Raw genomic sequence first — 25,007 nt, 5'->3', positions numbered from 1 at the left:
TAGGGCATCTTATGCAAATAGAAATTAATGATACTACTAGATACGTAAGCAAAGAGCATAATAGATTCTCACACATGCAGCAGGTTTAAGAAGAAGGTCATAAGAGGGTAGGTTTGGGGCGAGATGCAAATTATTAGGCCAATCAGAATAAAATGAATGCGAAATTGGGTTTAGCCACTAGTAAAATTGTGTACAACGAAGATTTTAAAATCAAATCTTATTGTACTGTTATAGATCAAAAAAGGAAGCATTTTGCAATCGAGGAAACCTATCATTTTGAAATTTTTGTCAGATTCATAGTGCTTCTCTGCTGGATGGCCATCCAAAAGGCGCAGTCCAAATTCAAATTTTAGAAAAGGAGATATCTAAAGTTATGTGCACACTACTTATTTGAAAGTCCAACAGGGATATTGGTGTGAGTACTGAGCTATATTTGTTTTCTGCATATTCAGCATACTTGGTCCGATGTGTTAAAAAGCTGCGCGGCTTAATCTTAGACAGGCAGAACGCACATGGCGCAGAACCTATGACCCTGCTCTGAAAGTACACTATAAAGCCTGCTCTGCAGCCTACTCAGCAGCCATAAAAACAGCTAAAACACAGTATCTCACTGAGAAAAATTGAGTCCTCTTTATGGCAACCCAAGGCTCTCTTCTCAGCAGTTAAGTCTCTTTCATCTTCAGCCAAGCTGATCACCAATATTATACCTACTCAGGAACTGTGTGATGCACTTTCTCAATCCCATTCGCACAAATATTGCCATGGCAGTGAAAACTCCTCCTACTAGTGAGAACAATCGACGCCAAATGGCGGATTGTGGTGACCAGATCGGTTGGTCTTCTTTTCGTTGGTTTTCTGAAGAGATGGTTGCAGCTGCTTCTCATAAGATCAAGTCCTGCTCCCCCTCTGACGCTGTCTCTCTGACTGTCATGAAAACTATCTCTTCTGACATTTTGACAGACATTACAGCGGCCATTAACTATTCTTTCCAGTCAGGACTGGTTCCACAAGAGCTTAAATCCGCTAGGGTACTTCCTTTGTTAAAGAAACCATCACTTGACCCCTCTGTTCTATCTAACTTTCGTCCAATCTATCTTCTCCCCTTTTGGTCCAAATTCTTGGAACCTCTGATATTACCCTTACTATCTACTTTTCTTGAATCCTCTCACCTCCTGGATCCTGATCAGTCCAGTTTCAGACCTGGTAGAGGCACAGAGAGTGTTCTGGTCTCTGTCGATGTTGATATGGCCAGGCTAGTGGATGCAGGTGGGGTAGGTGCTCTGATTCTGTTAGATCTGTCAGCAGAATTCGACACTGTCGACCACCCCATCCTGCTATCCCGTCTTGCCCAAATAGGCATATCTGGGCAGGTACTGGCCTAGTTCACGTCGTTCCTGGCGGGTCACACTCAGACTCTCTCCATGCCCCCTTTTCTCTCTGCTCCCTGTCTTCTTTGGTGTGGAGTGCCACAGGGTTCCTCATTATCTCTGATTCTATTTAACATTTACATCTGGGCAATTGTGTGTCTCATCCGCTCCTTCGGAGTCAGGTGCTATTCCTATGCCGACGACACTCAGATCCTGATACACTAAGATCTTGATGAGGCTGAGATGTCGTTGTGCCTTCGGAGGTGTCTGACCGCCGTGGGAGAGTGGATGAACCACAACTGGCTTAAGTTGAACGGAGATAAAACAGAGGTGTTGGTGGTGGGTTGTCCACCTAATCCCTCACTATGGGTGTCTTCCTTCTGCTCAGCTGCTCTTGGACCTTTGCCAGTTCCTGTGGAGAAGGTGAAAAACCTGGGTGTGCTTCTGTCATCATCACTTTCCATGGACAACCAAGTGGCAGCTGTTTACGAAGCTGGCCACTTTCAGCTTAAAGTTCTAAGAAAAGTGCTCCCAATGATCCCTGCTTCTCCCCACCCTCCGGTAGTAGCAGCATTGGTATTATCCCGGCTAGATTATTGTAACTCCTTATATCTAGCACAGCCTAAGGGATTGATACAGCGACTACAACGCTTACAGAATTTAGCAGCCCGGGTGGCAACAGGCACGCCCTATGGAGCCCATATTTCGCCAGTGCTTCTGACTCTTCACTGGCTTCCAGTGACACAATGCATTAGCTTCAAAGCACTGTGCATTGGGCTCTACACACCCAAGGCGCAGAATTTCTTCAATCAAAATTCACACGCTACGCTGACTGCACTCTGCAGCCGCTGATATGCTTGTGGTGCCCCCATATCAACGTGTGCGGCTTGGAGACCGAGCCTTTTCTGCAGCTGCGGTGCTATGGAATGAGCTCCCACTCGCTATAAAGAAAATATCTAGCCATTTGGCCTTTTGGAAAGCCGTAAAGACCTTCCTGTTCTAATTGGAGCTGCGTCTTGACTCTGACTGCTGCTCTTCCTGTAACCTTATAGCGCCATGATGCCCTCGGGTGGTTGTGCGCTTTAGAAATTCCTATAACATAACATAACATAAGATAACATAACATAACACGTATTGTAGATTGTACAATGCAGGATTATCATTTTGGTGTGATGAAAGTCTTATTGAGTTAGATGGTATGTGTGATGATCAAATATGATTTATACTCATTTGGCAATCATACCATAATACTCATTACATGGCCGAGCAAACTGATGTGGCCTCAGAATCTAGCTCACCACTGGAAATTGCTATGCTTGGTGACAAGTAAGCACTGGGAGTTTCTTTTGACAGTCTTGGAATATACCAATTTTCCCTCCTGTTTCAGCAAGGCGTTGGAGGTACTGCATTATGATGCTTCAGTAACAGACAGGCAGACCTAGTGCATATTATCTAAGTAAAGTTTCCCTCTGGTTCCCCTGCTGTTTTAACAGAATCTCAGCCTCAAATGGTTCAGGAAGAGAGGGCGATAAAGTGTTATTCACAGCCCGGATTCTCAAAGATAAAAATGTAGTGTAATAACATAACACTTTATGGAGTCAAGCACAGCTAATTTAAAAAAAACATTAGCATTTAACTGCAGAAACGATTCTGGAAAACACTAAAAAGGTTTGTATTAAATCGGTTTCTAGACATTTAGTTGTATGTTGAATGGAAACACTATTAGGACATAAGATGGATTGCACACACTGAATTCTACAAAATGTTGGGACCCAATTCAGAACATCGTCTACCATGCCTTTAGCAATCATGAGGCATATCAATTTCATTCACATGTCAGTACTTCCATAATTTCTTTTCCTGTTCATCCTATTCTGCTTTTATGTTTAAATCGTGTTTTCTGAAGTGAATTCCATCATCGTTACATGTAGGTCAGCAAAGTGTGAGGGGTCAGAAATGCGAGACGGAAACTTAGGTAAAGTTTTCTCAAGCTTTGACATTTATTAAATGAAAAGGGTGGTATAAACGCCTAACTTCCCCTATCCCATCAAGGAAGTGCCTACCTAGCAAACTAAAACTAAAGACCTATTGTCCAAAAAATCTCTGACCCTCACACTAATACATACACTACAATTAAACGTGGTATTTATGGCTTTCTTTCAGTTCAACAATATAATCGTAATTGGAATTGGTTAGTAATAATAATTTGACAGTTCAAATGTAAGAGTTATTTTATCAATCCTTGTGACAAGGGTTGGATTAATTTCCCCTGGATCAATTCAGGAATATGTTGAATTAAGTTCTGACTCCACACAGTTATGTTTGAGGCAACACAAAAAGTCTCTTTCATCCACTATGTCTTTCCACGTGATACCACAAGTGTCTTTTCTACAAATAATTGTTCACAGTACCAAAACAACAGTTCTCTTCAGGAAAAAAGCTCAATAATAATTAATATGATATGATATTATATGATATTATATGATAAGTCATTTATAACGCACCTGTGCACATGTATTTCTAGGCGCAACAAGACAAGGGATGGTACGGAGGGAGGACAAGACAAACGATCTTACTTGTTGTAACTATGTTCTAACAATGCACTGCATTGTAACCAGACTAGTAAGCAACCTGTAACCTACACTGTGATACCTATAGGTCTGGGCGAATAACAAATAACAAAAAATAAAAAATAAAAATAAACTAGGCATTGTGTCATTCAGATCATGCAAGTACGGCAACACAAAGTGCAGGGGAAGGGGAACAGGGGAAGAGCAAGGGGGAAGGGAAAAGTGCAATCAGGGCAACATTGTTCTGAGTAAGTGCAGCCAGACAGTGCGGCTCTGGGTAAGTGCAAGGAGGTGGGGGGACTGTAGAGGTTACAGTTAACATCCCTAGTGTGCGACAGGCTTGGAGGCAGTGCAGAGGGAGACCAGTCAAGAGGAGTTAGGTACCCAGTTAGACAGTGAGGGTAACCAAGCAACCAGTTGGCGCAGCAGACCGGTAGGTCAGCAGGGGAGCGAGGGAGAGAAAGCAGGGGAGAAAAGGACGGTTTTGAACTGCTTCTGGAACTCCAGGTGGTCCGGCTCGAGTTTGAGAGGGGCAAGGAGGCCGTTCCAGAAGGAGGCACCTGCTGAGGAAAGTGATCTGCCCCCTACTGGAGGCAGCAGAGCGAAGTGCTTGCAAAGGAAGGTATTTAGGAAGAGAAGGTTGAATGTAGTTTGGGCATCTGCTGCATAAAGGTTTGTGGATGATGCAGATGGTCTTGAACTTGATCCTTGCCACCACCGGGAGAGATTTCAGGACTGGATAGATATGGTCCCTAGCTTGAGGCTAAGGATAGGTCTTGCAGTCCTGTTCTGGATTAGTTGCAGAGGGCGCAGACTAGAGGAAGGCAGACAGGGAAAGAGGCTGTTACAGTTTTAGTTTAGTTTAGTTTAGTTTATTATTTGTAGAGCACACCTAACCCTAAGGTACCTGGCCGGTTGAGCATAGATAATTGTTACATATACATACACTTAGAGACAGTTGACAAATGGCTTATTGACATGAGTTACACATTGGACAACGTGCCAACATCAAGAATACATACAGGGAGGCTGCAGAAGCTGACGAGCAATTCACAGTTGGCGATAGACCCAAGTTACATAATGGTCAACAATGGTTACAAAAATGGTCAACAAACCTACATAGGAGGTGAAACCACAGTATTATGACAAGACCCAGACTTGGGACCCCAAACAATAGCCAAACACAGGCCATATAAATAAAAGAAGTACGATCAGCACAACAGAGGAAGAGTAGGTGGCGAGCTAATATAAGTGGTGGATGCAGTAAGAGTTGAGTTTAATGTTGCTGGGCAAGGAGCCAAGCTTTCACTTTAGATCGAAAGGTCCAAAAAGAAGGTTCAGCCCTGATGGCTGTAGGGAGGGAGTTCCAGCACAGGGAAGCTGGACCCATCTGCAGTTTTCAGTTTGTACCTAGGGATGTTGAGACAGTGTGAGTAGAAGGATCTTGTGGGTCTGGTAGGTTGGTTCCTGGTGAATTTGTCAGGCAAATACTTAGGGGCTGTGTTTTACAGGCATCTATGCGTGATGACTAGCGTGCGCAGAGAGATTCTGTCATGCACAGGGAGCCAGTGTGTACCCCGTTTAGTGGCAGAGATGTGATTAGAAAGTGGGATATTTAAAGCAGATCTGAAAGCATTGTCCTGAAGAATGTGTAAGTTATTCAGATTGCGTTCCGTAGAGCCTAAGAATAAGGTATTGCACTAGTCCATCTTAGATAAAATCAATGCCCTGGCGAGCATGAGGCAGCTGTTAGTAGACAAGTAAGGTTTGCAGGCATTGATCAGTTTCATCAGCCTCATTGGCAACTTTAATGATGTTCCCATAAATGTTAAAAGTCTTGTATCGTGTATCAAGTCTGTTTAGACAAGCTTGAGATCCAATAATCAGAAGCTCTGTCTTGTCGTCATTTAGACAAAGCCTGGGGGCGGCCATCCAAGCCTGAATTTCAAGGAAATTTCATTTAACATTTTGGAGTCTTTGTCATAGCAACCAGTGAGAGTAATGAGGACTTGGGTGTCATCTGCATAATTCGTGTAGGTGACACCCAAGCTATCAAAACGATCAAAGAGGAGCTTTGTGAATATGTTCTAAAGTGTGGGTGAAACACAAGAACCCTGTGGGACTCCACAATAGTTAGGTAATGGATCAACAGACACTGTAGGTGCAAAGACCCTTGTTGTTCTGTTCGAAAGAAGGGATTGGATCTAACTAGCAGCGTTTAGAGAGAACAATGCAGCTGTGGTCAAATGTTTGGTAAGGATCTGATGGCCAACAAGATCAAATGCTGCTGAGAGGTCCAGCAGTAGGAGGATGGCAGATTGCCTTTGTCTTTGTCTTCATCCATTTGGATTTTTAGATCCAGGAAAGCAGCTTCAGTGCCGTGCCTGGGTCTGAAACCGGATTGACGCAATCTTAGAAGGTTGTTATTCTTTGGATTTATAGATAGGACTTTCTATTTAGTATTTTTAGGAGGAACTGAACTTTTGTTATAGGTCTGTAATTAGTAGGTATGTTTGGATCTAGATTATGTTTTTTGAGGAGAGGCATAACCCATGCCTTTTTAAGATTGTGAGGCACTGAGCAGCTTTCGAAGGATGAGTTAATTAAGGCAGTGGTGAACGGAGCTATATCATTTGCTTCTTCCTAAATAACTGAGGCTGGGCAGGTATCTCCCTGGCATCTTGAAGGTTTTAGACCAATGATAATGTTTTCAACTTCTTTTGTAGTGACTGGAGAGAAGTAGAAAGGGTGACACTGCGGAGAGTGAAGGTCAGGCAATTTGCGTGAGTTGGAGCTCAGAGTTAGGCTGTTCTTTTTAGTCTCACTTTTGGATTGTAGTAGGGCTATTTTGTAGGATAAGGCCTTTTGGATTTTTGCGCACCAAGCCGCATCTTTGATGTAGGGTTCTGTGGGCGGTTCAGGGGACTCCAGTTCCCTTAGTATAGTGAAGACCTCTTTCCTACCTGATTTTGCGTTTTGAATTCTGACGTTGTAGATCTCTCTTTTGGTATTAAGAATAGCTGCTTTATAAGTAGTAGCGGCAGTAATCAACTTTTCCTTGTTGGGGATTGAAGGTTATTTTCTCCAAATGGCTTCGGAGGATCTTTTTGCGTTTACAGAGGGTTTTTAGGTCAGCCGTGAACCATTTATTTAAATGGAATGAAGCTTTAGCCTTTCTTTATTTAAGTGGGGCAGTTTTATTTAGGGCTTGTTCTAAGGTACAGTTGTACAGGTCTACCAGAGAGGACGGGTCCTTATCTAGGTTCTTTGATGGATCAGTAATTAAATGATTGTTTCTGGACAAGATTTGTGGGGCGATGGCGGTGCTCGTATGGAGACAGGTGCTCTCCTGTATAGTAAATGGTGGTCTGACCAGGCACAGGGTGCAATGTTAAGGATTGTGGTAGTACAATTTAGGTCTGCCAGCCAATCCAGTGTTCTGCCCTTGTTGTGTGTGGGCTCATTAATGCAGTGTTTGTAGCCAAGTTGTGTGATAGAGTTTCTTCAGTAGTTCAACCTAGAAAGAACAAGGGCTCTGGAGACAATGAGCCTCTGGGGAAAAGTGCGAAAAGGAAGAGTACTTCTGAGGAGGTACAGCTGGTAGTGGGCCTTCTTGGAAAAGTCTGTGATGTGAGGAGAGAAGGAGAGAGTGGAGTCTAAGATTACACCAAGGTTTTTTGCCTTACAAGAAGACGAAGGAAGAGGACCTATGGAGGGCAGCGAGAGTGAGAGAGGAAACATGGGAGCAAGGGTCCCGATGAGAAGGAACTCTGACTTACTGAAATTAAGACAGAGATCGTTGGAGGTGCACCAATCCTGAATTGTGTATAGACAGTCTGGAATGTGCAAGAGAGGTATACCACAACTTCTTCAAGTGATCCACTTTTGTCAACATAAACCACAACTTCTTCTTCAAGTGAACCACTATTGTCAGGAAAGCACAAAAGTTCCAAAGCAACAGCAATTATTCTTGGTGATGTCAAAATTTGTCAAACAAATCTTTTATCACAAATATACTTCTTCAAATCTTCTTCTTCTTTCCTGGTACACTCACCTGCCAGGACCAACCACTATGATCCCTTTACTTGGTGTACTTGCTTGCCAAGAAGAAAACGTATACAACTACAATCAAACATGAGGGCAATGTTGATTCCAAGATTCTCCACACAAACATCTCTTGGAAGGAGAACTAACAGTAATTTCCTTTTCTTACAGTCTCTTGACTCTTGACAATGTGTGTTCCAGTTTTCCCCAAACTGGAAATTCAATTCAGAACCATTGGTTTCAAACTGTCTTTTGACTACTTCTTGACAACCTCTTGACAGCTGGCAGTGTGGGTTACAAGCCTCCCCCAGTCATGCCCCAAAAAGGGAGAGCTGCGCCCTTGTTGCCTCTGTATGGTTTCACAGTCTCTTGACTGTTGCCAATGTCTATTATGCATGGACGTATGCCCATTGTCATCTTAGGGTGGTTTACGTACAGCCTATTGGCTGTTGGTAATGCTGGTTGTAAGCTTTCCCCAATACTAGTCCCTTAGAAGGGGACTTACATGTTTGCCACTCTTGCCCTGCTTTTCTATTTATTCAGTGTTTAAAGTTATATGGATGCTGCTTAAATCCTTTAATTGTTCAGTATTCAAAATCGTGCCTGCTTTAGCATTGGGCCGCCTAACCAGCTTTCTTTGGCAGCTTCCTGTTCACTTGCAAGCCAGCTCGCACATTCCTCCGTTGAGCTGCACAACCCTTCCAACCCTCTGTAGGAGTCATCACCAAACCCAGTAGGATAGGTCTACATATGTTTTGTTGTCACTCGCTAAATTTGAATGGGATATTATTGGAAAGCCATCTACAATTTATTAGGAGCATGAAAAATCCTAAGCCTACCTCGAATATAAAGTTTGTAGGCTAAACAAAACGTCTTTTTCACAACCAATTTCTCTTATTGTGTTGTAAATTCCAAAATCCAACGTTTTCAAAAAAGACAACGTTTCAACAATATGTACAATTTTAAGTAGTATTTTATTGTTTATATAGGCAGCTCTGGGGCCATCACAGAATTGGTATATAGCAAGGTAATTGTCCACGAATGTATCTAGGTAATGTACTTAATGCTAAAGACTTCATTGCCTTGGATGAAACTTGTGAAAATTGGATTTGACTTCCATTTTGTTAGATGCTGCAGGGTATGGAAAGTATACATCAATGGATGTGCTAAAACATGCAGCATACATATACTTTAACATGTGCAGATTGTATTTAACACCTGAAAAAATAAAAAACAATGTTTTGAGATAAGTCGTCCTCTCACTATCACTATAATACTAAATTGCATGTTTTTGGCTTCTAAAAAGCGAAAACCATTTTGGAGTAAGTTTTTCAACATACTGGAAAAATGACAGGTTGTATTACATCCAAACCCTACAATGGCATTGTTTTGACTGGTTGGAGAACGAGGCATCAACACTTGCATGCAGATTTGGTACCCAATCTGCTAGAAAGACTGCTAACAACAGAGTCGAAAGGAGATAAGTGAATAAGAAGGGAAATAAAATGCAACTAGGAGAAAGGGTGCCCACGTAATGGTAGACAACAGCGTTTTTTTCAAATATGTTGCATATTTTTTGCTTCCATTAAAACCTTTTTCCGAACATCCGTAGGCAATGTGGATTCATGTTAAAGCCATTTACAAGTATGGGGCAGTTAGAGCAGTTATTACAATGAAGTATTTTGTTTACTCCACTGACTATTTTGAATACATTGTAATTGTTGTCATGTGGAACTAAACATTATTTAGAAATTATATTTTAAGAAGAGGACAGTGTTTACAAAAATAAAATGTGTTATAAACCATTTTCTATTTCCTGTCTATTTCCCATCCATAACCGTATATTTATTAATGTTGTTAAAAGCATTTTTCTTTTTGCGATTGTTCTCCACATTGTCAGCTGTCTTCAATCTCTAAAGGGAGTGGCATCCGAGGACATCAGAAGTGCTGTGTGCAAATGACATAGGGCACCGAAGAGGAAGTGAATGTTTGCCTGTGCTTTCATTTTTTAACCAAGTTAACATATTTAGTAATCATGCCCCGGCAGTATTGTACTAGATAATTGTTATGCAAGCACTGATACCGGGATGAACACAAGTATTCATCGGATAAATATCAATATTAATGGCCCACTAATGAATCCCGGAAGTCTTAAAATAAAATGGACAGCAGAAGTGACTGGTTGGCTCCTTGCAACAAGTCACTGGGTGGCGATTGTGCTGTTCTTTACATGAGTAGTTATATGACTGAATCGAACTGAGCAAGTCAGGGGAAAAGCGGAGGGATCTTTTTAGTTCCATTTAGATATCTCTACACGTTGGGACATGCGTTTTCTGAAATTAAGGATTCAGCATCCCTACCAAAGGAACTGAAGACAACACAATTGGTAAAAGTTCCTCGGGTCGTCCGAGTAACCGCTATGACCTGTAACCTGGAACAGAGGGAACTAGGATCAGCCCAGGGGACAAATCCCTCTACATGTGGAGGAATTACCATAGTGGCTTGTCCATTGGAGTCATTATGAGTAAAAGTTGTATCATTAAACATAGCTGGCCTGGGTTTTTAAGTTGGAAAGTTAAGAGTTTCTAAAATGTATTATTTCATATAATGTGATGTGTCTGCAAAACACATGGTGCAACTCTCTATCATTTTGGATGGTTTTATGTCCAATGTTAGTTTGGCTTTGTCTAACCCAAGAGAGATACATTTGGGAGTCCTATGCGTATTAGCATATTTGGCTTGTTTTAATACCTGCCATGTGAATATCCCCAGGTTTCTATTGGTTGATTTAGAAATGTGTAATAATTTTCGTTTAATTGAAATTAATTGTTATTTGAGAACTGGTGCTAATAAAATTGTGTTGTTTTTAACATATCAGCATTTGGAATTGAGCAAACTCTTTATTGTAATAAAAAACCTGCTGCCTTGAATGGTTTTTTTTTATTTATTTTTTTATTACTGGAATTTAATCAAAGGGAAAAAATGATTTTTACAAGAATCTTTATAGATCAAAAAGTTCCGTGCAGTCTCTCCATCATGCTGAGTCAATTCCAGGTTTGTTTGTGTATTTGGATTATGACCGGAAAATCATACGTCAAGAGGCTGTCGGACGAGTCATCGAACTCTGGAGATTTCTTGAGTTTGCCACAACCTCTTTCATAGGGAGGTTAATAATGTTTTTAGCGCTAGGTCTATTAGTTTAATAGCTGCCATAGTCCATTTTGTGGTTTCTCCTGATATCAGTCTGTTCCATAGTGAGTTATCATCAACCGTTACAGTGTCCATGAGTAAGGTCAGCAGGTAGATACATTGGTTTTGTCTCTGTCACTAAAACTAGATGTTTTAGTGTTTCTGGCTGCTCTGACTTTTTACATAAGCGGCAGCCGTTTTCTGCCAATGGGGTTCTGATTGCCAGGACTTCATGTGTCAGTAGCAGGTTTAATCTCGCTTTCATAAACATGGTCCGCAGCGGTTTGTTCATGGATTTGATGCAGTAGTTTTGAGGCACTTTAACTTTGTTGAATGTAGGGGGAAGGTGCTTTATCAATTGTATCGATCCAGTCCTTGAGTTCCATTTTTTTCTACTCTTTGTGGATTCTTTCTCAGATCTTCTTTCCGAGCAATCCACCTGACTCAGTGTTTCTTTTTGCCGGGAAACCCATGTATTTAGTGCCTTGCATTTTTCGCTTTTAACTTTTTCAGCGATGATGTTGTAAATAGGCAGTGTGTCGGCTACTAGGATTTTTCTGTAAAGTTGCATTGCACTTTGTTCCACTAAGGCTGCCAAGGAGACGAGGCCCAGTTCGTGTCTGATTGCTGCAATTTGTGTTGACTTAGGTACGCCCAACATGGTTTTCCACATGTGGCCTTCCAGTTTGTTCCATATAGACAAGGGCATGTTTAGTGAGGCGTCCATTCTGTAGATAAGCGACGGCACAACTTTCGCTTTGTAAAATTGAATAGATGGCAGTAGCGAAAATCTTCTGAATTTGCTGTCTACCAATCTGGTCTGTGCTGTCAGCCGCTTTGTTTTTTCCCAAAACATGTCCTGCATCGTGCTTTCTCTGGCTGAACCATCGATTATCACTCCTAGATATTTGAAGTTGCTTACAACCTCGATTTTTGTTTTCTCCAGGAACCAGTTTTGGTTCTTAGATACCCTCTTGTTAGAATTGTCCAAAACGAGGATTTTCCTTTTCATTTTGTTAATTTAAAGATTGTTTTCTTCAATATATCTTGACAAATTCGTTAATTTTCTTTGCGGACCAATTTGGGTTTGATCTATTAAGATCACATCGTCTGCATACAGCAGTCTTGGAATTAATGTTTTTCCTATTTTGGGGGGAAGGCCCTTATTTTTGATTCCGAGTGTTGATAGTCACCTAGAAATGCGATGAAAAGAGCTGGGGCTAGGGGGCAGCCCTGCTTGACGCCTCGGTTGACTGATATTTCCTCTGACAAGGTTCCTTGTCGATTCATTTTGACCCGGATCTTCGTTTTGGCGTGGAGGGCAATAATTGGCTCCAAGATGTCTTTTGGACATTCCCAGTTTTCCAATTTAGACCAAAGTTTTTCCCGCTCTATTTTATCAAATGCTTTTGATAAATCCACGAATGCCAGGTACACTTTTGGTGCTCCTTCTTTGACTTTGAGCTTCAGGATGTTTAACAGCAGGATGTTAACAGCGGTACTGCCATTTTTCTGGAAGCCCATTTGAAAGTGATCCCTACAGGGTGCATTTTTGGCCCATCTCCTGCGAAGTTCGAGTAGGCTTGTTGCGTAGATTTTTCCGATGATGACATGGAGAGCTATTGTTCTATAGCTCTCCGGGTCTTCTCTTCTCCTTTTTTTGTAGATCGGCACAATTATGGCCTTCAGCATGTTGCTGGGATCATTTTTGTTCTTCCGCAGTGATCAAAGATTTTACTGATTACTGCTGCCCAGTCTTTGGGGGACTGCTTCAGACCAAGGTTTGTCAGGCCGTCTGGGCCCAGGGCTCTAGACATTTTGAGTTTGGCGATCACCTTTTCAATCTCATCTGGATTTGCACTTTGGCCCATGATGTTGTAGATACTCGATCTGTGGTTGGTTGGATGGCATTAGGGAAGTCGAAGAGAGCAGTGAAATGCGTCATCCATTTTAGTTCCGAGACAGAGTTCGAAATCTCGTTGTCAGGTTGGGTAGTCATCCTTTTAATTAATGACCAGAAGTCACCAGATCTTTTAGTACTCAATCTTCTCAACATTTCTTCTGAGTCCTGTTGATATAGCATCATTCTGTGGTGTTTTAGCCATCTGGTGTAAGCCTTTGCTTCATTTTGCCAGTGTCCCCATGCTTCCGCAGTGTTGATTTTTTTTGCTGTTCTCTTCAGTTTCCGCAAAGCTTTTCTTTTCTTGACTACCATTTTGTCATAAGCATGTTTCGGTTGTTCCAGTTTTTTTTTCTGTGCGGCTGCTGTAACTCTATAAGCCAACAGTAGTGGAAGATATTTTGGTCTTGCTATTGCGGCAGATTGTGACTCCGTTGTTCCGCTCACATTGTATTTAGCGTTGATCTTCATCACATCTGCTGTGGTTAGACGAAGCCGTGAAAGCTGGTTGTTTACTGAGACGTTATGATTATATGTCTATTTTACTGGGCGCTTTCCTCGCCAGGAGCAGTGGAGGAGATAATGATTGCTGTGGATGGTTCTTTGTACCTTAAAAGTGCATATGATCGGAACAAGTCCTTGACTCACATATATGTAATCAAGTGTGGCTTTCTAGTTCAAACTTTCCCAGGTCGGGATCATGTTTTTCTGCGGAAACAAAGATGCAATGTTATGTTTGTTAGGTTTATCCAGGCCTTTCCTCTCTCTTCTGTTGGTCCTTGTGGGATCGGCTCATGTTGGTCATCTGTGGGTTTGTTACAGTTTGCATTTAGATCCCCACATACGATGATGTCGATCTTGTCATATGCTGCATAGATCATGTCTATTGTTTCCCCCATTACCGAGCAGAATGCTTTTGTTGTTGTGCATTGGGGATTCCAGTATGTGTTTATGATCACTAACTGTGTAAGGAACTCTACGTCTGGGCCTGATGGTCTATGAGGATAACCAGCATCTCGTAGGATTTCTTCAGTATTTTTGTTGCAGAAAATCCCAAGCCTATTCGAACTGCAGTCAAAAGCCCAGCCAACGGGCGACCAAATGGGCCTTTTGAGGCTGGTGATATTTCCACCGTAAAGCTGTCAAGTGAGGGCTTGTCTACCAGCCAGGTCTCCTGTACGCATAGGATATCGTACTGGCCCAAATCAACATCTCCTATCATAGTTAAATGTGCGTGTCCTCTCGTGTTCCATGATCCCAAAGTGCATATTTCAGTAAAGGCCATTTCTGAAGATTTTCTAGATCCTTGGGCGTGGATGCTGAGGACAGCGATTGTTGCTATTTTCCAATTTATGGAATTAGCGCTGATTTCAGCCAAGTCTACGGACCCTTTGGTAAATTCACTTCCCTGGCCTGCTTGAATTATCAATGCGGGTTTTGTCGGTTCTTTGTGTTTGCCTCTTAGGAGAATATGTCGATAGAGATTGGCTTTGTTTTTCATCCGATTTGGTACTTGTTACTCGGGAACGCTGCCTGTTGTTGTGGCTGTTCTCTTTTTCGTAGACCCGATACCTTTCATCTTTGAATTAGAACCTATGGTGCCTGTGTCGTCGATCCTCTTGATCCAAATTAGGATTGGCAGTATAATTTGCGTTAGACCCTTGCCACTTCCCTCTTCGCTGATACCGGTAGAGCTCCTCTGTTGTTGAAGTATATCGATGTTTGTGGTATTCCCCTCCTTTCCTTGCTGAGGGTTTGGCCTATGTTGTTCTCAGGTCTTTCAGCTCCATCAGTATAAAGCCTAGATGCTCAATTTCTCTGTAAGCTGCTGTGCTCATTTCTTGGATGCCGTTTGACTTAACGTATAAATAGGCTTTTGCTGTGTTCCCTCTGTGGTATGGTTCGACGAGTATTAGATCTTCGGTTTTGATTTTCCTCAGTGTGTCCGTTTTACTCGTTATTTTTAATACAGTTTTTCTGTTTAGGATCATGTAGCCTTCAGTGTTTTTTGATTGTTCCAGTTTACATATGCATACGTCTCCTTTTGCTCTGTCACTTTTCTTGTATTGATTGCGGGTTTCTGTTGTTGGTTGACGCTCGTTCTTTTTTATATATTCCTTTTTTGAATGCTCGCTGGTGTCCGCTTTATAGCTTTGATGTCTCTGGGTGTTACGGTCTTGAGGGTCCGGAACGTTGGTGATGTTGTTTGTTGCTATTCCACTGCTGTGTGTTCTTTGGGCCGGTTGAGGGTTGTGAATAGATTCTATAGTCGGTATTTTCCTTTCCTCCTCCATAGTGAGGACTGTCTTTTCGGTTGCTCTTAGATCGCTTTCCCAATGTTGGGACATGTTCATCAGGTCTGAATTTGCCAAGAATTCGTCTGCTGATCGAGGGGATCTTGTTAGATCTACTACCGTAAAATGGGGCCGTGTGTCATCCAGGGCCTCTACCTCTTGTAGTGTGCTTTTTTGCCCTAGCGCCATTGCTTCTTGGTCGTTTTTACTGTGTTTTGGTGGTTTTTCTGCCTCTGCCCCTTGGGTTAATAGCTTCAGGATGATTGGTTGTTTATTTTTTTGTGGTGCTTGTTTCTCTGCTTTTTCTGGCAGTGGTGTAATTTCCGTTGATGCTTTTTCTCCTATCTTTCCCTTTGCTTTCGTTGGTTTAGCCGGGAAGTTTGGTAATTCCATAGCCGTACACTTCAGTGTTCTTTTTTCTGCAATCTTGCGTAGTTTGCTGGTTTCCCCTTGGAGTGAATCTACTAGTTTTTCAAGCTCAGCCACTTTTGTTTCCCAGGTTTTCTGTTGATTGTTATTTCTGGCCTCTATTGCTGTTATGTAACCTTCTATGTACGTCATTTTGGTGTCCATGTTGGTGAGAACAGAGGTGTTATCTTGTACACAGTTATGATTGACTCATAGAGTTTGCAGAACGGTCCTAAGGCTATGGTAATTGCTGACATAATCGTTAGCATGTCTGGTTTTTTATTCAGTGATTCTTTTTGGGTTACTGTTAAAATTTCACTAAGTCGCCTGTTCTTTGGGGAGGAGTGAATATTTGTCGGTCTTCTAGGGGTCTAAGGAGAATCAAACATCACGTTGTCAGCTAAAATGTTGGTTTCATGTTCAAACTCCAGTATCTGGACTGGTGGCGGTGTCTTGTTTCTTCGGACTTCTTGGTTCCGGTGGTCCACCCCGCCCTTTTTTCCCGGTGTTTGTGGATAATGTCCTGTGTTCGTGTGAGCTTTTGTCCAGGCATGGCGGCTCTCCCTTACCAGCTGCTCCTTTACGGGGTCCCCCTGAATTGCTGGGGAGGTTAGCTCTGCTGAGATTTGACTTGGTTGATTTTTTTGGGTGCATAAATGCCTGCTCTGGCAGAGTTGTAATGCCTGCCGCTTGCGGGGGTCTTTCCGGTTGCTGCTGCGCATTATTTCGGGCTTCAATCACTTCTGGCGTATGCTCCAGGTCCAGTTGCATTCTGGTCCGGATGTCAGTAGATTTTGCCACAGTATGTGTTTGATTTCCACTTGTTCTTTTTTCCGGCGATGTAGCAGGGGGACTAATATCTCTTGTAGGTCTATTAGGGGGGTGCCTGGCTGCTGCATCAATTTTGCGCAATTTGTTTGTTGGGGGAATGTCTTGAATGACCTCCAGGATCTCGGCGTCCGATAGCTCCATGTCTGTGTCTAGTTTCTGTTTTTGGTATTTGGTGAAGAATGATTTTAATGGACATGACAGCAATGTGTTAGGTAGAAGTTTAGAAGCAACTGCACTTCTTTTATGTGTTTTTTGGTGCTTGCTAGTTATGGGTTAGCTCTTGTTTGCTTTTAAGTCATTAGTCTCTTGATTTTGTCTGTTGGTTTTCATATTTGCTTGGTTTGCGTGATTGTCTTGTTTTTTCAGTAGTTGTTTGGTTTTAGTCCCATTTTTCTGTGATTTTGCTCTTAATAGAGTTCGTCTTACATCTGCGTCTGTGTCTGAATCTGGCTTTTCTTCCTCATTGCTCCCATCCGAGTCACTTTTTGCCCCATCCTCGCTGTCTTGGACAGCCGAACTTAGCTCCAAGCGACTGACTTTGTAGGTGTAGTTGGGCTTTATTGTGCTTGGGATTTGTAGGTGCTCTTTGGGTTCTGGGTGCACCGTGGCTGTAATGCTAGTTTGTTTGCACGTGGTCTGCGAGTTCAGTTTTACATTTTCAACAGGTGTTGCTGAAGTTTCTGCGCTGCCTTTCTCAGGCTCAGGCTCCAGGGTGGGGGGGTGCTCTTCTCTGCTGGTTTTGGCTTCTCCTGCTGGCTCCGATGGCATTCTGTCTTTGGCAGTGTGCAAAGCTGCGCTTGAGGCTCTGCCCAAAAGAGGAAGTGTTAGTGGAGAACCACCATCTCCCAACTCATCGCTACAGCAGTCCCGCATAGAGTCCTGCAGAGGCCGCCCTTCGACTGCCTCTGCCGGCGCCTCTCTCGTCCCAGCGGTAAACGGGACACTGATCGCTCTGAGTGGGCTCTCCGCTTCCCGGGGCTCCTTGTGCTTCCCGTCTTCGTTGTCTTCGTTGTCTGGAGCACTCGACTGCTCCACCGTCGCTGTAGCAGGTACGCCGTTTTTACCTCCTGTTTTCAGCTGCGTTGGTTCAGGGAGATTCTTGCTGCTTCTTAGGCAGCGCCGGCTCGAATCAGAGTCAGCGTCGAGGTCGGGGTCTGTGGCTTCGTTCTTCGCCATCTTCCCATCCGCTTTTGCGGAGAAAGCTTTGTGTTTCTGCGGTCCCGGGGTCTTCAACGCAGATTCCATTAGCTCCTGCTCCACGTCTGCTGCGGACTGCAGCACACTCCTCACACCTCACCTCACAGCTCCGCTCACCACTCCGCAGTGTAGCGGCAGATTTATGGGTCCTCCCACTCAATTGGCACTGTAGAAAGACTTCTGGTGTGCGGCAGACTACTCACACCTCGCCTCACAGCTCCGCTCACCGCTCTGCGGTGTAGAGGCAAATTTATGGGTACTCCCAGTAAATTGGCACTGTAGAAAGACTTCTGGTGTGTGGCAGACTACTCACCCTTCGCCTCACAGCTCCGATCACTGCTCTGCGGTGTAGAGGCAAATGTATGGGTACTCCCACTAAATTGGCACTGTAGAAAGACTTCTGGTGTGCGGCAGACTACTCACACCTCACCTCACAACTCCGCTCACCGCTCTGTGGTATAGAGGCAAATTTATGGGTACTCCCACTCAACTGGCACTGTTGAAAGACTTCGGTGTGCGGCAGACTACTCACACCTCGCCTCACAGCTGGTTTATTCCTTTTCGACAATAAAGAAGACCAATTGTATGGATTGCCCTCAGCAGCATTAAAGGATTCCAGCCATGTAGATGGGCCTAAGTTATTCACTTGAGCGAAGTTAAGGATTCATATAGGACATCTTCTTTTCGGCTGGGAACTGTAATTTTATTGCTGCTCCAAGATCATGCATTACTGAACAACTGATTGGCCAAATGAGAATGACAAAGTGTTCCCCATGTCCAATTAGGCTTTAAAAAGGGGGCCGGGATTCAGCATCAACTTTTGACATTTTATTTATTTGTGGCTACATCCTTATTTATCAAGAAAGAATCTCTCTATGTCACTTTCATTGTCATATAGATTGTGTTTGATTCAGTTGATAGGAAGAAACAAGCTTTAAGCTTAAAGGTCATCATTACTTGATAATATGAGATTCCCAGTGGAACTTAAAAATATTGATCAAAATAAACAAAAGTATTGCGGCTATGGTTCGATCCCACTCTGAAGGCATGATAACTGAACACTTTGAAGTGGCCATGGTGTTGGACAGGGTTGTATTCAGGCAGCCATTTTACTTATGTAAAGTGCTGAAGTTCCCAGAATCGGATACTTCTTATATTCCTATGCTAGAGTGGTACCGCTCGAAGAGATCGTATCTGAGGCCCGCCGTAGCCTCCACTGGCTGCCAGTTGAATCTAGGCTGCTTTACTGCCTCCTGCTAATAGTGCATACATGTCGGGTGGGCAAGGTGCCGGTTTATCTTCAGGTCCTGATTGAAGAAAAGATCCACTGTAGGTGTCTCAGGTCCAACAATACTGATCAGCTCAACTTACCCAAATGTAATACCATCAAGGCTGGCAGAGGTGCCTTCCTGCACGTGGTTCCCAGAGCCTGGAATGGATTACCCCCTGAATTAAGGGGCATTCAATCTACTGACGTTTTTAAAAAGAAACTGAAAACGTGGCTTTTTAAGTAATTCTCTGTAGTTTTTGGATTGGTTTATGTAATCTTCTTTTTTATTTGTTCTGTGTCTTGTCATGGTATTGGCGCCCTTAAGCCTTCGGTTCCATGGACAGCGTGGTATAAATCAATAAACGTAATAGTAAAGGAAAGCTGTTATAGGCTGATGACTGTGCATTGATGGCTACAACCCTTAAGTCGCTGTACACAATATTTTAACACATTGGGGTTAAAGATCAACACCAGTAAAAATCAGCAGTACCGTTATGCAAAGGAAAACAAATAAGTAATCAAGGATTATTAAGACAGCGGGGTCTGTTGTCTGGCATTTTTGATTATTTGGGATTGCATTTTAATTGCAATTCATCAAATAATGACCATTTTGTCAAACAAAGAGCTAGAATGAATCAGGCGATTGTTGGTCTCTTTCCTTTCAGTAAGAAAATGAATGGTTAACCGAGTAGCCATATGATAAAAATTGATAAGACTAAGACATGTTCTGTTGCACTATATGGTACCTCTGTGTAGGGATTTGAAAATTACCATATTGTATAAAAAGAACGGAATAGATTTTGCAAACGCTTTTTGAGAGTACCACACCCGGCAGCTAATATGTTCACACATATGGAGCTAGACCTCCAGTTTCTAGAAGACTGTTTCTTTATGTTATTAAAATCTCTGGAAAACGTTAATGCTCACCTAACACTAGTGTATGAGCGCGATATAAATAAAATATCATATCATAACTCACGGGGAAAATTTCTTATGGCAACTATGGCCTTACGAAGACCTATGATTCAAGTATGAAAGTACTGTATCATCTTTGCTGAAATGTAATGAAATGTAACTCAATAAAATACTGCAAACACAAGACAATCATTATGCACTATGAATAGGACTATCTTTATTCCATGGTTAGGATATTTCCAAAGTATGCTGACATCTGTGCATGTAAATTGTGCTAATAGCAACTTAGTACTACCAGGTAATTTACAGACAGCTAATATGAAAAAGGAGGCAGCCATCAGATGTAAAGTTTCTGGAACTCTGGAAGCTATTGAAATGGTGAAATCAGTAAATGGATCCATTGCCTAGCATTGCTTTCAAAGCCTTTCCGCTGTCAAGATTACTTGAAATGGTCTTGCATAGATAGCCATTGAATGCTAATTATTTGCCACTAAATACTGTAACTGCAAAAGAGAATAGTGCTTTGGACACATTTGACTTGTGTCCTCTATGTGCAACTTCTATTGAATCAGCTATGTATTGTCTGCTGTGTAAGGTTTCTAGAAATAAGCTATTAATTCCTATTTTAAAAGAACTCAATTTTAATCATAGTCGTCCACATGGTCTGTATTGCATTTATATATTTAGTTCTTAGATTTTAAAACATTATGAAATCGTCTGATAATGTAAATTTATCTTTTTGGTATAACTGTTATATTTATGTTATCATAATGCATGAATGTATTTTTATTATTATGGTGCTCACTTTTATGGAAAACATGTTATTGCTGAAATAAAGTTATTATTGAGAGATTGAGAGAAATAAATCATACACTACACTACTGTACATCTGTTTAGCATATGCGTGTGAGACACCATGTGAATGTGTAGTCTGAAACCTAAAAATCATTTTCAATTTGCCATTTGGGAGAGGGGAGGCATTTCGGACAAGCCCCACTGCCAGGCTGATCACATCCTCACTATATCCTATGATATGTATCTGGAATTTGCACCACACACTGCTGCCATTTTCATGGTCTCCAGGTGTGCATGTGGATCTGGAATGGAAATAAATTGAGAGTCATTAGGGAAGTAGAGAGAAGAGACAGGTGTTCTTCGAACCTGTTGGTTTCTGTGAAACCAGGAGCAACTGGCATCTGTGTGGTTGTTCTTCTAGCTGTACACCAGGGGCAGTTATTTCCAGATGGAAGAACTCAATTGTGTGTTGATGATCGGGGTGTTTTCTTCCAGTGAATGGGGTTGCAAGTTGATTCAAGATGTTTTGAATTGTGGTTGCTTTGGTGTGATTTGAGAGTTGTGTTTAGCAATTTGTGCTGTTGGCTTTGGTGAACATGTTGAGAGTGCAGGAGGATAAAAGGTGAGCTTGCTAGGATGGTGGATGAAAGGTGAGGTTGTTGGTGGGTTATGTTCATTGCACATTGTTTGCGAGCAAAGTTATTTGTAACATGTTAGGATTATTTTATTGGTCTTTTTGTTGAAGAGAGTTAAATTAGTCCTGGATTCGGCTCATGTTTCAAAGAATATTGATTGGTTGTTTTATGGGATGTGCTTGAGTAGTGTGCTGGTCCAATGGTTTGTTGGGTAAAGTCCATTTGAGTTTTCCTGCAGGTATGTTCCTAGTTGTTAGTTTGATTTTTGTGTTCTTCTTGAAAAGATTGTCTTGTTTGGTGGGTCATATTCCAATGAGGCTGCCGTATAACTGTGTGCTGTAATTATTGTTTCGCTCTTCATTGTGAGTTATTCTTTAATCTTGGTGTATGTGGGGTATACTAGAACAAATCTTTTGAGAGGCTGTCATTTGTGTTGTCCTGTAACTGTGTTCCTTGCTGTTTTGTAGTTCAATGTTAAATTCCCAGGTTATCTGGACAATAGGGACATTTTTTCCCCATTGTTGGTTAGACTTATTAATGCCTCATTCCGAATTTGTGTTGTACCATAAAATATTAAAAACAGTACAATGGCCAATAACGAACTGCAATTTTCTATTAAAAATCATGGACAAGGTGGCCACTCTATAGCTACAGATGTTCATCGAGCCTATTGGTTCTTTGCATCCTAGACAGTCAGGTTTTTTACCCTACCATAGCACTGAGACTGACCTTTTCGATCTGCAGATGTATATGCTGGGAATCATGGACAGAGAAAAGGCCGGCCTATTAGTCCTATCGGACTTGTCGGCAGCTTTTGACCTCTTGGACCATGAGCATCTACTCTACACCCTGAGAGATATAGGCCACTGCTCTGACATGACTTCCAAATGGGTCCATTCTTTTCTGACCCGACGACTGTCCAGAGTCTGCTGGGGAGATGCCTCTGCAGCACCCGCCCCTACAACCTGTGGTGTACCCCAGGGTTCATTTATGTCCCCAGGTCTTCTTTAATTTATATGCTAAACCTCATTGCAGCCCCCTCGAAAAGTCAGGTGTCTTTTGTGCCAACAACGCAGATGATACCTAGCTGGTCTTGGAGATCTCTGGAGGCTATGAACTAGACACAGCAAAACTAGAACTCACTTACGACCTGATTGAATCTTGGATGAGGGAAAACTGGATGTGCCTCAATGGAGGAAAAACATAGCTCTTAATCCTTGGATCACCTCAGGCAAGAGCCAAACTAAAGCCCAACTACCAATCCTACCCCATCCAGGACTGCAGCATCCTGGTTCTAGGAAATATGAAAACTCTCAGCATACAACACGGCTCTTCCTTGAGAGCAGAAACTCATACCAGCCAGGTTGCAATAAACTGCACCTACTACTTAAGACTCTAAAAAACACTGAACTTTTCTCAACGCAAACAACTGTACCATCATAGCACGATCTGTCATATTGTCCAGGATCGACTACTGCAATGCTCTTCTCGTTGGTGCCAACAAACAGAGCATGCAGAGATTACAGACTGTTCAAAATGATGTGTTTCGTATTATCAAAAAGGTCCCAAGGAAAAGAAATATCTCACTCCACAGACAGGCATTGCACTGGCTACCTGAAAAGACCCAGGTAGAGTTTAAGGCAGCCGCCTTGGTGAATAACTGTCTCTATGGAAAAACTTCATCTTATTTGAAATCCCTATTGACACATTACGAGCCAACTGCATCACTGTGCTCATCCAATCTGATGCAGATTGCCTGTTCAACTTTCAAGCGGACCAAAGGTCTGGGCAAATCCTTTGCTGTATGTTCAGCAAAATCCTGGTGTAGAGGAGCAGGTGGACACCTTGTTCCTGGTTTCCGCACCCTTAGCACCATCCCATTGGAATGACAGATGAAAAGGCACAATTGGAACCCATGCATGAATCCTTGCAATGTTCCTGTACCACATTGAGTATATGAGAGATTGTATCCACTCAGGCAACCATTTAGAGTGTACGCTCAAGCTGACATTATGGAGGAAATTTACCAAGAAGGATGCTCTTCGCCGAGCTGTCGAAATGCAGACATGAATAGAATGGATGTACATTAAAACGGAATCTGACAACAGCAATAGAAGTTCATAAAGAAGATGTAAGAACTTATGCTGAAATGATATGAAAATACTTACGAATGACGATGTAAATGAAGCACTGAAACATGTACCCCACGATACAGTAACCACAAACAAAAAGAATAATGAAGTGACTCACTGGTCAATAACTGGTAATATGCCAAAATGCAAGGTAGAAAGTACATATAGAAGCTTGCTTATGAGAGGTATATTTTCAACAATTAGGATGACCATTAGAAGAAGATGGACGACGGCTTATGTCAATCAACCCAGCTACCTCAAAATATGAGCTATGGATCTTAAAGTGAAAAGATGATGAAGAGGTTTTTCCCTTGCAGAGGAGTTCATTAGCCTAGGACCAAGCATGCTATTTCGAGAGTTGAAGGCAAGGTAGGAAGAGAGTACAACGAGCAGACCATGTGTTGAAGAACATATTTCTCAAGATAAGGAGGAACTAGAACATGTACGCATGCCAAGCATTGGGCAATTAAAAGAGCATAAAGTTTATATGGGATAGAGTGAGCAAGTCTCTAAAGGCCAAGAGAAGCAACTTCACCCAGTATAATGGAATCAAATAGTGCTGAATACACAGTCGAAGTGGACAAATTTGTGGTCTCTTAACACATGACGAAGAGCTCAAGGGCTATTCATTAGGCGTAAAGCTAAGATAATGGTGTGCCTACACTCCCTTGAATGTTCCGGGACTGTGCAGACTAGAAAGGTCAATCTTCAAATAGAGGACACTGGCATGAGGCCTACCGATGAGAGGGGGTTCACTAATTGGGAAAACAAGGGGAGAGCTGACGTATCTCCAAGCACCTGGATTTCATTTCTATGTACGTGCTGCTAGCGAGCCAAATGTCTAAGGTTGGATTTGGGTTGGCAACCAATCAGAAATGCCTGCCATACACTTTTACATACAATGTTGGAAAGTGTTATTCTGCTGCTATATTCTCTGCTCTAATCAGTGTTATACGTATTAAGAGACATTTTATTGGAAATTCCATCTAGCACTGGTATACTCTCCCAGTACCTCGACGGCTAGAAAACAATATCAAAACCTTCAGGTAACTCTCAAGACCCTCCTCTTTGAGTGATTCTCTGACCCTCCCATCACCTGGTACTCCTTCTTCTTGTCCTGTGATATTGTTATCCACTTGTGTCCTTGAACGCCCCGATGCCTGCGGGCACCAGCACGTTATAAATCTATAAATAAAAATTAATATTCTAAATCTGATGGTGGTGATGCACTTATATGGCATTCTGTGATTAAGGTTTTTGTCAAGTCATTCATTATGGAGTACTTGGAAATTATGTTCATTATGGTGTAATGTTTGTAGGTTGGTGCAAGGTGTTACAATAGTGGTTGTTTTGCAGTGGCACGTTGCAGTGTATTTGTCGATCATTAGGTTGTGAGTTGTTATCTGTCCATGTGTATTAAACACAGCCAGGTGTTCAACAGTTTTCTAAATGTTAAGTAC

Source organism: Ambystoma mexicanum, chromosome 6p (assembly GCF_040938575.1).
Source record: "Ambystoma mexicanum isolate Mex_15411 chromosome 6p, UKY_AmexF1_1, whole genome shotgun sequence".
NCBI classification, from domain to species: domain Eukaryota; kingdom Metazoa; phylum Chordata; class Amphibia; order Caudata; family Ambystomatidae; genus Ambystoma; species Ambystoma mexicanum.
The sequence above is the reverse complement of the archived record's forward strand: the minus strand, read 5'-3'. Positions refer to the sequence as shown.